Raw genomic sequence first — 12,066 nt, forward strand, 5'->3', positions numbered from 1 at the left:
TAAAAATAATATTGCCATAAATCGACAAGTAATATTTCCACTTATTGATCAGAAGAGACGTATCCTTTGAGGCCAGAATTGACTTTCATTGATACCTAATAAAATGTATGAAAGGTCTTTGAACAACCATAGGTTGTTCTGAAAATCATTATAAAGACTTCGCCAAGATACTTTATTTTCCATAGAAAAAATTCGTTCAGAAAAGACCCCAGAAGATGTTGATCGTAAATGAGAAGATTGATTGGAGAAAATGGATTCATATTCACATGTTGTGAATTATATAGGAACAAGAATAATCTTGGATTAAAAATCGAAATAGATTTCTTTGGAGTAATAAAACTCTTCAAATTACAATACTCGTAGAGAACCGTAATAAATGCAAAGAAGCATCTTTTACCCAGTAGCGAGGCTTGAACTAAGATTTCTAGATGGATGGGATGAGGTATTAGTGCCTCTAACACATAATTTAAATGTGAGAATTTGTCCTCTAAAGGAAATATTAGATGAATTGATTATAAATTATGAATTTTGCGACTTCTGCCCTTGTGAGTAAGATGTTAATCGTAAGGAAAATGGAATTTCCACAATGACTGCAAATCCTACCGCTATCATTTGAGAATACAAGAGTATTATTGTGCCCAAAAACCGGATTTTGGTTGGAATCATTAGAACTAATCAAACGATTCTGTTGATCCATTCGAAGAATTAAACGTTTCACAATTAGTGAACTGAATTTATACCCTGATTTTCAAAAAAAATCATCGATTTATTAAACCATGCTCATGAGCAGATATAAATATACTCCCGAAAAATAAGTGGGTATAGGAAATCGTGTGGGATCTATTTAGTTCTAAATATACTTGAAATTCCTCCATTTCAAATTCGATTTGAACCAAAGATAGGGGATCTATTCGGTTATTAAATGATACATAGTGCGATACAGTCAAAACAAGGTATTATAAAGAAAAGAATAGATACCTCGGAGACAGGCGGATTCATCAGCGGATTCTCCTATCTTTTGCCATCTAATTGATTTATATTCGTTATAGGATAAGAAGATTAGAAATCCTTTATTTTCCTTAATCGCTCTTTTGATTTTGAAAAAATATCTTTCTTTATCAATATACCTTCTTCTACATTCACCAAAATGCCTAATAAGGACTCATAAAAAAATCGATAATTTATATGAGAAAACCTTTACCACATTAGGCACTAATTTATTTTAACGTTTAATTAGATCAGGTAATCATTGAGCAAGCTCGTTCCTTTTGTTTCCTATAATTGGGGATTGATATCCATTCTCATTCATTTGAAAAGAAAAAAAAAACAGGAATGATCCGGAAAAAGGATTCTTAGAATTCTCATTGCTACGACATGCTCTTTTTTCATCCTCCTTTCAGGATCAGTCGTGGTCTTAAACTCTACCGATGGTCTGAACGAATCCCTTTCTTCATACAAATGTATAAAGATGCTAGTCGCTTAAAGCCAGTACTCGTTGGAGTTAGCAACTTGAAAAAATTAGAATATGTAGATACAATCGGAATAAAAATGGGATTGCACTAGGCAATCAAAACACGAAATTAAAAATTGGAATAAAAACGAAATTCTCTCAGATAAAACCATAGAAATAGAATAAGTGAAAATTGCGGACCGCCTCCTGTCTTATTCATTCCAGTGTTATCCATTTTTTTGTTTCAATACAATTACAATAAAAAACTTATTGTATCACAACAAATTCAAAAGAACGTTATTTGAATGAAGTGAAGTGCCAAACAGAGGATAAATGGATCTATTTATCTATGATCGAATTATATTTGTTCGATACACTGTTGTCAATGATTGTAAATTTTGAATATAAATGTTGAGAGTTGAAAAAGAATAAAGAATATAAAAAGCCTACAAAAATACAATGAAAAAATAGAATTCATTTTTTTTTTTTTATTAATTATTATTAATTATTAATATTTTCTCTTTTATATATTATATGTTATTTTATCTTTTTTTATCTTATTTTATGTTGTTTTGTAAATGTTTAAATACAATTACTTCATTTATTCATGATCCTTTTCTCTCTATTTTCTCTATAAAATTGGCTCAATAAAATCGGTTTTGTTGTTATAGAACACGGTATTCTATATTTGTAAATATTCTATAGTAAAGGAATAAAATGAATAATAAATTTTAAAAAAGTCTGAATAGACCAAAGGGGAGAAAATTTGTAAAAGCTAGATATGAATCATCCACACCCCTCTTTTGGATTTCATTAAGTGAATTTTGTTTGATTAGAGTAAGTTCTGTAAAACCCCGCCTTCTTTAAAATATCATGAACAGTTGCTGTGGTTTGAGCTCCTTTTTGAAATAGAGAATGGCGGGAACATTTAAATAGGTTTGATTATTTATCGGATCATAAAAACCCACTTTTCGAAGATCTCTTCCTCTCTTGGGATCGAACATCAATTACAACGATTCGATAAACGGCTCATTGGGATAGATTAAATAACCCCCTAAAACGTATAAAGTTTTTCTCCTCGTACGGCTCGAGAAAAAAATGATTAATTTAAAGTTATGTCTATGTATGGAATTATAATGTATGGAATTAGCATGTCAAAAAGATCCATAAACCAGCAAATCAATTAGACATTTAACCTCGTCTTTTTTTTCGAAAAAAAAAAAGAAGAAAAAAGCATTCGTACTCTCATAACTCAAGTCAAATAACTCTCAAAATGCTCAAAAAAACCTTATTTCTTTTGAGTGGTCTCTAACCTTTTTGTTTGTCTCGCTTAGAATCTATTTCGATTCTTCATTTTAATCTAGTTGTTGAAGAAAATGGAAAGGTATTTCCTTGTTCTAGGATCTTTATCTTTGCCTTGAATCATTGGGTTTAAACATTACTTCGGCGATATTAAATCATTTCAAAAATGGCAGCAACATGCCCTTTTTTCTCTCTTTTTTTTTTCTATCAAAGAATCATATGAACGATTAATTCCCGCATGATACACTTTTGATCGAAAAGAGTTTTACCAATTCAACAACTTTTCTTTTTGATTTGAAAATAGTTTGAATCGGATCCTTTCGATTTCTATATCACAAATAGACTTACGAAGTTGTTCCAACTTATTGATTCCATTAACGCCCTAGATCCTTGCCCTGAAAAATGATGTTCTCCGAGCTCCATCCTGTACTATTACATTACAACCCAACAAAGACGGATTATAATGGAACAAAGATGTCGAGCAGCACCTTCATTTCTACATAACGGAAAGTGGTGGTTTTGACATCCACAGCTGATCATGTCCTTCAAGTCGCACGTTGCTTTCTACCACATCGTTTCAAACGAGTTTACCATAACATTCCTCTAGTTTGGAGCATTGATTCAATTATGGAATCATGAATAGTCATTAGTTCAGTCGATACATAGTAATCTATCTATACTTTCTATATGAAATCAATTTCCTTCTATATGCTATATGAAATAAATAAATAATTTGGGAAGAAAAAGCCTCAATAAGAATTCAAACTACCCATATTGTATGATTGTCTGATACAATATTTTTTATTTTAAACTTTTATTATACTTTTCTATTAATTAAACTTTTCGATTCTAATAAAAAATAAAAATAAAGAATATCATTAATAATAATATTACGAAAATACTAATAATATCACGAATATTATAAATAACACAAATAAACTAATCTTTTGAATCTACCGTGCATCTTCAAATAGCGATAGATCAAATAACTCATAGAATAGATCCAACAATCTCACATTGTTCAGTGCCAATCTTAAGAAATCATTAAAATCAAAGCAAGAATCACATTTTCTCTCAATACTTGACTGTTAGAAGAAGGTTATTAAAAACAAAAAAGAGCAATTTAGATTCGGATATGGTTATTCTGATATATAAATAGAGTATGCTCTGGGACGGAAGGATTCGAACCTCCGCATGGCAGGACCAAAACCCGTTGCCTTACCACTTGGCCACGCCCATTTGAATTTCTATTTGAAACTACTAAACACTAATATGGTATTCCTTGTTCGTCAATTCCAGTTCCAAATAGCTATAGCTATGGAATAGATTCTTGTTACGATTTTACGTATGGATAGAGAATTAAATCAATTTATTGATCATTACATAGAATTCAATTAAGATATTGTAAGTATGATTTGCTATTCTTTGCCAGAATTGAAGGCTTTTGATTGGGTGAGTTCAAAGTTTAGTCTGCCTTATTTTCCTTTCTTCATTTTTTCCTTATATCAAAAACATATTAATAACTCAATCAAAATTATCTCAAGAACAAAATTTTGTTATGTAATATCTTTAATTTGATCTGTATCTGTTTTAATTCTGCCCTTTTTCGAGTAGTTTTTTATTCATAAATTGAGGCCTATGCTTTTTAGATCAATCGTAGATTTTATGCCAGTAATACCTGTTCTCTTTTTCTCTTAGCCTTTGTTTGGCAAGCTGCTGTAAGTTTTCGATGAGATCCTTAATACTGTCTAGAAAAAATTCATGAGTGATTCAAGAAAAAAATTCTAACAATTGAAAAGATCAGATAGTCTTACACTATGAACGAACCCTCAATTCAAAGATTGAAATTCTTGGATAGCCCTGATAAATCGGGATCATCCATTTCCTCATTCTGACCCTTTTCGAAGAACCCTATTTAGATTAGAGTCCTACAATATATAATTGTTGGTATGAAAGAATTTTTTTGTAATGAAAACTCAACTCTTATTACAAGTGAATTTCTGAAAATTCTTTTGGTTCTAGAAATTCTAAATCACTATTTCTTGGTGTCAAAATCAAAACAAAATAGGATATGTGGTAAAAACGGGAATCTATTCTCTTCTTTTCCAAAAAATGCTCTTGGAGATTGTGTAATGCTTACTCTTAAACTCTTTGTTTTACACGTAGTAATATTCTTTGTTTCTCTCTTCATCTTCGGTTCTATCTAATGATCCGGGACGTAATCCTGGACGCGAAGAATAAAAAGGAGAGTTCCTTGCTTCATTTTAGAAATGGTTATAGGATTTGATCTATTACTACAAAAACCGAAACGGAAAGAGGATTCGAACCCTCGGTACGAATAACTCGCACAACGGATTAACAATCCGACGCTTTGTCCACTCATCTCTCCTAATTGAAAAAGATAATTACTATGTTACAGCGCAAAAGAAAACAAAAAAGCCCTTTTACTGTTATATAGATTATATTATATAGATTATTATTTATCTATATAGAGTATTATTAATCCATGATATAGATTCTAAATTTTATTATTATTAGATAGATTGATTATATAGCTATATCCAGCTTTTCTATAGAGATATAGAACTTTTATCAGTAATTCCATTTCATTTATATTATATTCTATATCATTTATATTTTTAAATAAAACAATGGCTCTAAAGAAATATCTCAAATAACAAAAAGAAAGAATATCGCTTTGATTTCGCGCAAAGGACTTTTCAATTTAATTTCCACGGACCGGCCTGGGCGTACCCGCCGGGCTCATTTTATTTTCAACTCAAATAACTCATTTTTTCGATTCTGCGATCTGGCATTGTAACAAAAAATCTTGTTATTGCATTGAATCAACAATCAAAGCGGAAGAAGTCCTATTTCCGTTCTATGATATAGAATCAAAATATTATTTCTATTCTTTTCCTTCTTCTTTTTTATTTCCATTTATTTTTATTTACTAGAATAACTAGAATAAATAATAAAAAAACTATGGATTTTGCAATCCATTTTTATGTTATTTATGTTATGACTAAGTCCTTTTTGTCGATCTGTCTATCAAAATCCTATAACACAAATTCTGACAAAATTGTAAGGCCTAATTTTCAGGATTTGGCTCCTATCTTAATCCTATCTTGATTACTTAATTCCCTGTTTGACAAAGGGTCCTTTATATTTATATACAATAAATATACAATAAATACAATAATCGCATTGTGGCAGGTATAGTTTAGTGGTAAAAGTGATTCGTTCTATTAATCCCCTAAGAGTTAAGGGGTCCCTCGGTTTTGATTCATATTCGAGCAAAAACTTTATTTCTTAAGTTTAATCCTTACCTCTCAACGAAGATTTGAGGAAGAATATACATTCTCGTGATTTGGATCCAAGGGCCAATTAAATATAATTTTAAAATTATATTCTAACTAAAAATTGAAAAATTGGATTGTAAATTACAGAACATAAATTTTTTCAATTGGATCAATACTTCAATTGTGAATAAGTATGAGGAAAGATCCATGGATAAAGATAGAAAAGTGTATTTCTAATCGTAACTAAATCTTCAATTTTTTGATGGGATAGATTGAAGCAAAATAGCTATTAAACGATAACTTTGGTTTACTAGAGACATTTACATCTTGTTTTGCTCATGGAAACAAAATGCTTTTCTAAGGATTTTCTCAAATGAAATAGAGAACAGTAACTAGAAAAATTGTTCTATTCTAATCCCATTCTTCTAGAAGGATCATCTAGAAAGCGAATTGTTTTGAATGCATTCAGAACAGCTAGATGTATATGGGCCAAATTCTTATTTCATTTCGTTCCTGCCTTATCTTTATCTTATTTATATTCTATTTATTTATTTCTTTTTTATTTATCCATCTTCCATAAGGCAGAATAAACCAAAATTTCATGTTCGGTTTTGAATTAGAGACGCTAAAATAATGAATCAACGTCATTTAACCCTTCCTTCAAGCTAACGATGGGGTTCGATTCCACTCGCTCGATATTGAATTCTATCTATTCTATCTATGAATATTTATTAATTCAATTCAACGATGCATTAGCATCATTGATTGAATTAATAAATCCACAATCTAACAATACAATTTTTCACATGTTCTTTAGTTTTTCCAGCAGAGAAAAGAAAAAACCGAACAAGAGAAAAAAGTCAAAATGTCAAAAATCGTAATGAAAAGCGTCCATTGTCTAATGGATAGGACAGAAGTCTTCTAAACCTTTGGTATAGGTTCAAATCCTATTGGACGCAATTTTGAATCGATTTCTCTATATTCCATTAAGTTAGAATTTTCTATTTATAATTGTTCCTGAAGTCGAAAACGTTCATTTGGTCCTGAATAGCGTCTTTCAAAAGCGTTTCCGCTTCCTCAGTGAATGTCTTGGTAGAAGATATGATTCTTGGAACTGAGGTTTATTCGTTTTAAGTAAGTACGTAACTCAACGAGAAATTTCCTTACTTGTCAATTTCTAATGAATCAAGATAACATTCGTTCCGGTATAAATGTACTTATCTGTTCTGCCACCGTAGAGGAGCTGATTGGGATTGTTTAGCAACTCACGTAATCGTTGACCTCGTGCCAATTGATTCTGAGTAGCTTTGAGATCAAGAAAATTGTGCAAAAGCTTCTAATTCAGCAGGTGGGCCAATTCAATTTGATTTACCAGCGACTTGTTTCATAGCTTTAATTTGAGCCCCGATCCTACTCTGGAGACGGAAATCCCACATTAATAGAGGTCTGATTCAGCATTGAATAGATCGGCGGATAAGAATGTTGTCCATCTGTAATGGAAATCACATTAGTAGGAATATACATGAAATCTCCCGACTGGGTCTCAACTATTGGTAAAGCAGTCATACTTCCTTCACCTAACTGAGAACTTGATTTAGCGGCTCTTTCTAAAAGGCGCGAATGCAAATAAAAAACATCTCCTGGATAAGCTTCACGACCCGGCGGTCTTCGTAATAGAAGAGACATTTGGCGATAAGCCTGTGCTTGCTTGGAAAGATCTCATCATAAATGATTAAGGTGTGTCGTTCACGATACATAAAAATATTCAATAAAGCAGCTCCTGTATAAGGGCGAGGTATTATAATGTGCTGGGGAATCCGCCGTTCGGCTACCACAATGGTGTACTCCATCGCTCCCCTTCTTGGAAAGTGGTCACTACCTGAGCCACAGAAGATGCTTTTTGACCAATAGCTACATAAACATATTACATTTGCCCTTGCTGATTGAGAATCGTATCCGTGGCTACTGCTGTTTTACCGGTCTGTCTATCCCAATAATTAATTCTCGCTGACCACGTCCTATAGGGATCATCGAATCAATAGCAATAAGTCCTGTTTGAAGAAATAAACGGAACGTCTCGAAAAATAATACCTGGGCAGGAGATTCAATTAACCGAGATTGAAGCTGAAATTTCACCCCGACCGTCAATAAACTTAGCCAGGGCATTTATAACGACCAAATAAGCCTCACTCACTGGTATCTGAGCAATTTTTCCTGTTGCTTTTACAGAACTTCCCTCTTATCATCAAACCGTCACCCATTAATACAACACCCACATTATTTGATTCCAAATTGAGGCAATGCCTATGGTACCCTCTTCAAATTCTACTAATTCACCTGCCATTACTTCATCAAGACCATGAATACGAGCAATGCCGTCGCCCACTTGAAGGACAGTACCAGTATTTACAATCTTTACTTCTCTATTATATTGCTCAATACGTTCACGATAATATTACTAATTTCGTCGGCTCTAATAGTTACTATGAGTATTTCCTAGTTATTTTTGGAAGAAAAATAATGCCTACAATCTACAATAAAGTAAAAGGTAAAAAACTAATCAGTTATTTCTTTCATCACAAACAAGCCAATATTAGCGCTAATGGTGCGTAAATGTAACTCGTTGTTTAAAGAACTATTCAGAGTTCCTAGAGCTCCTTGGCTTGTTGGAAAACCCGTTGTCGGACTTGATTAATCGCTCTTTGTTGTTCAAAATAAATGGTTTCATTTTTGTAATTTTCTAATTGTTCCAAAATCTTATAAGTTGAATTAATCAAATTCAATTTTCTCGTTCTATCTCAGAGTATCCATTCACTCGAAACTGATCCGCCTCATTTCTACTTTCCGTAAGCAGGCCCGGGCCTTTCCACCGTTCAATAGCCCCCCCGCGTAGTTCTTCTGAATTTCGAATAGTATTCAAGATCCTCTCTTTTCGATTATCAATAAATCCTTAATGAAAGTAGATTATCTTTCCATTCATTTTTTATTTCAAAATTTCATGATCCTTCCCGAACAAACATGAACCTTTCGATTCATTTGGCTCTCACGCTCAATTATTTCTTATTTATTGGGAATTAATTCCCAATATCTTTTTCTAATGTAATGAGCTTACCTCTCCTCTCGTCTCTATTCATATCCAAAATATAGAAACTGATTACTAATCCAAGACCAGAATATTCGGAGGATTCTTCTGACCAAAATAGAAAATATCAAAAACTAAAAGTATAATAAAAATAATAAATAAAAAATTACATATAATTTAGATTTCTAATTGTACTTAGAATTGTATAATGTATATTGTAATTTGTCAGCAAAGTTGTTTCTTTTTTCTTCAAATTCAAAGATTCTTCTCCTTTATACATAGGTCATCGATTCAGCATTGGAAAAAGGGCTCAAATCGTTTTATCGACATGAGTGTTTTATATCGAAAAAACATTTTTTTGTTTGAAAATATTTCTGTATTTAGTATTATAGTATAGTAAAGAAAGAGTACCTGCTGCATCTGAACTTCAAACGGTTTGGCCTTATTAATGAATCCCCCAGATTATTGGTTAATAGAGTCAAAGTCGATGTACCAATGAATCACGAAATGCTATGGTTCTATAATATGATTTTAAAATTTATTCAGAAGTAATTCGCGGGATCATACTCTTTTCTTTCCTAGTTATAATGAAAAAAAGTACAACTGGGTGAATCCAGCCTATTCTTGAAATAAACAACTCGCACACTCCTTTCACTTAATGAGGGACACCAAAGAAAGAATAAGTCTTATTATTGATACATGTGAGTAACATTCTTTTGATACTTCCAAAAGTGTTACTGCGCATTTTCTTTGTAATGGTTCTCGATTTTACTCGAAATCATATAAGAGCTTGTTATAAGCGGATTTATCGAAGTGATTCATCAACGGTGGCGTGTCACAATTCCCTTTTCTTTTGACTCTGCGCCAGTAATTACACTATTATTAGTGAACAATAATGGAAAAATTGAATTCCTTCATATTTGTTTCATATTCATGAGATAGAGGACATAATACACATGGATATAGTAAGTCTTGCTTGGGCTGCTTTAATGGTAGTCTTTACATTTTCCCTTTCACTCGTAGTATAGGGAAGAAGTGGGCTCTAGAATTTGCTCCTAATTGGGGTTGAGGAATCAAACCGTATCAATTGTTTTCTAGATCGTTTTGCAAAGCCTTTTTTATTTTAACTATTTTATTAGTCTTCATTTCGAAATTCTTGGATTCTAGTGGAGTAATGTATTCTATGAATAACACCTTTTCAATCAAAATCAAATAAACATTTCAATAATCCCCATGTTCGTATTTCGAAAGTAAAAGGATCCGGATGATAGGCAATAAAAAAAGAATTCTTCCTAAATTTTCTATTTTGATGAACCAGCTCTTACCAGAGTTATGAACGGACAATGAGGACAAGGAACCCCCTTTGTTTTCTGTATTTTGCTTGTTTTATTTCCTCCCTCTTTACTGTTCAAAGAAAAAAAAGTCTTTTTGTTAATTTCATTTAATAAGATCTTGCCTTAGTGTAGTCACATATTAGAACCTTACCCTGTTTTTATTTGAATTTCATTTATGAAATGCTTTTGTAACTCATTTCATATCATGGATCAAAGTTAAATTCAAAATCAGCAGGGTATACCCTTTTCGAAACGAAATGAAGAAAGTTACCATAGAACTCTTTGGATCATCTGTCAGTTGCTCAACGAATTACTTCTTTGGAATGTTCAAAAAAAAAGATTACTTGGTTTTCTTTTTTTTATTAATTAATTAATATATGCCTATTCCATTCCATTTTCCTTCATTTCTGATTATTTTAATAGGAATCTCGGTATCCACCAAAAAATCAAATCCATGAAATGAAAGAATTATAAAATCGTAAAGACTTGCCTTTCAATTATTTCAAGATTAATTGAAATCAACACAAATAAAATAGATCAAGCGAAGAAATAAAATTGAGATACTATGTACAGTACATATCTTTAAGTGATATCGACATGTATGAAGATACATATTGTGGATTCATCTATATTAAGCTTGTATCTTTCTACATTACAATAATAGATATAGATAGTATAGTGAGAAAGATTCATATTTTTTCTACCATACTATCAAGTTTTATAGGATACTGCTGATTCTAGTCCATTCATTTTATTTAAGACGTGAGATTTGAATCCTTTTTCTTAACTCCTTGATAAAAGTCAAGTTTCATTCAAATTAATCACTTTGACTGACAGTTTTACGTATATTATAAGTAAAAAAGCGGTAGGAACTAGAATGAACAGCGCTGTAACAATAAATGCGAGAATATTTACTTCCATAATTTCATTGTTTTTTGCTTCACCAATAACTCAGGATTTAATCCCATAGAGATGATAAATTTGTCGCTTGCAAATTCAATGCAATGACTTACATTTCAATGACATCGAATCGGATCAATATCATGAATAATAACAATATCTGAGGCTATCAAATCGTTCACCGTCGAGAATTGAATAGTGATAACATAGGAAGATCTTTTATCCACACCGAATACAAAAGAAACGATGCCTGGTCAATCAAAGAATTCCTTTATTTATATATATTCTTTTGCACCCTTTCTTTTCGATAATCTACCGCCTTTCTTGTGCAATCATCTGATGATGTATCCATCAGACTACTTTTCCACTTTCACCGTTTACAAATGGTTTCCAAATAAACCCCAACAAAAAGAAAGGAAAATAAATAAAAAAAATAAAAAGATATCGTTGGGAATGAAATTCTGTCATTTGTATCCTTTGACTGAAAAGCGGAGGATCTATTGATGTATTTTAAAAATTTTATCCGTCGGGACTGACGGGAATCGAACCCGCAACTTCCGCCTTGACAGGGCAGTGCTCTGACCAATTGAACTACCAGGAAATAAAGAAAAAGTGTACAACAGAGATAGTCTTATGATTTCATTTCAAGCCATTTCTATTTAGATTTTAGATTCGAAGCCGGGTTGTAACAAACAA

General features: G+C 31.9%; 1 pseudogene; it reads right to left on the reverse strand.

Annotated features, from left to right (window-relative positions):
- Positions 1 to 6,904: 6,904 nt before the first annotated feature.
- On the reverse strand, positions 6,905 to 8,520 carry LOC128288896 (ATP synthase subunit alpha, chloroplastic-like; annotated as a pseudogene).
- Positions 8,521 to 12,066: the final 3,546 nt, after the last annotated feature.

Source organism: Gossypium arboreum, unplaced genomic scaffold (assembly GCF_025698485.1).
Source record: "Gossypium arboreum isolate Shixiya-1 unplaced genomic scaffold, ASM2569848v2 Contig00318, whole genome shotgun sequence".
NCBI classification, from domain to species: domain Eukaryota; kingdom Viridiplantae; phylum Streptophyta; class Magnoliopsida; order Malvales; family Malvaceae; genus Gossypium; species Gossypium arboreum.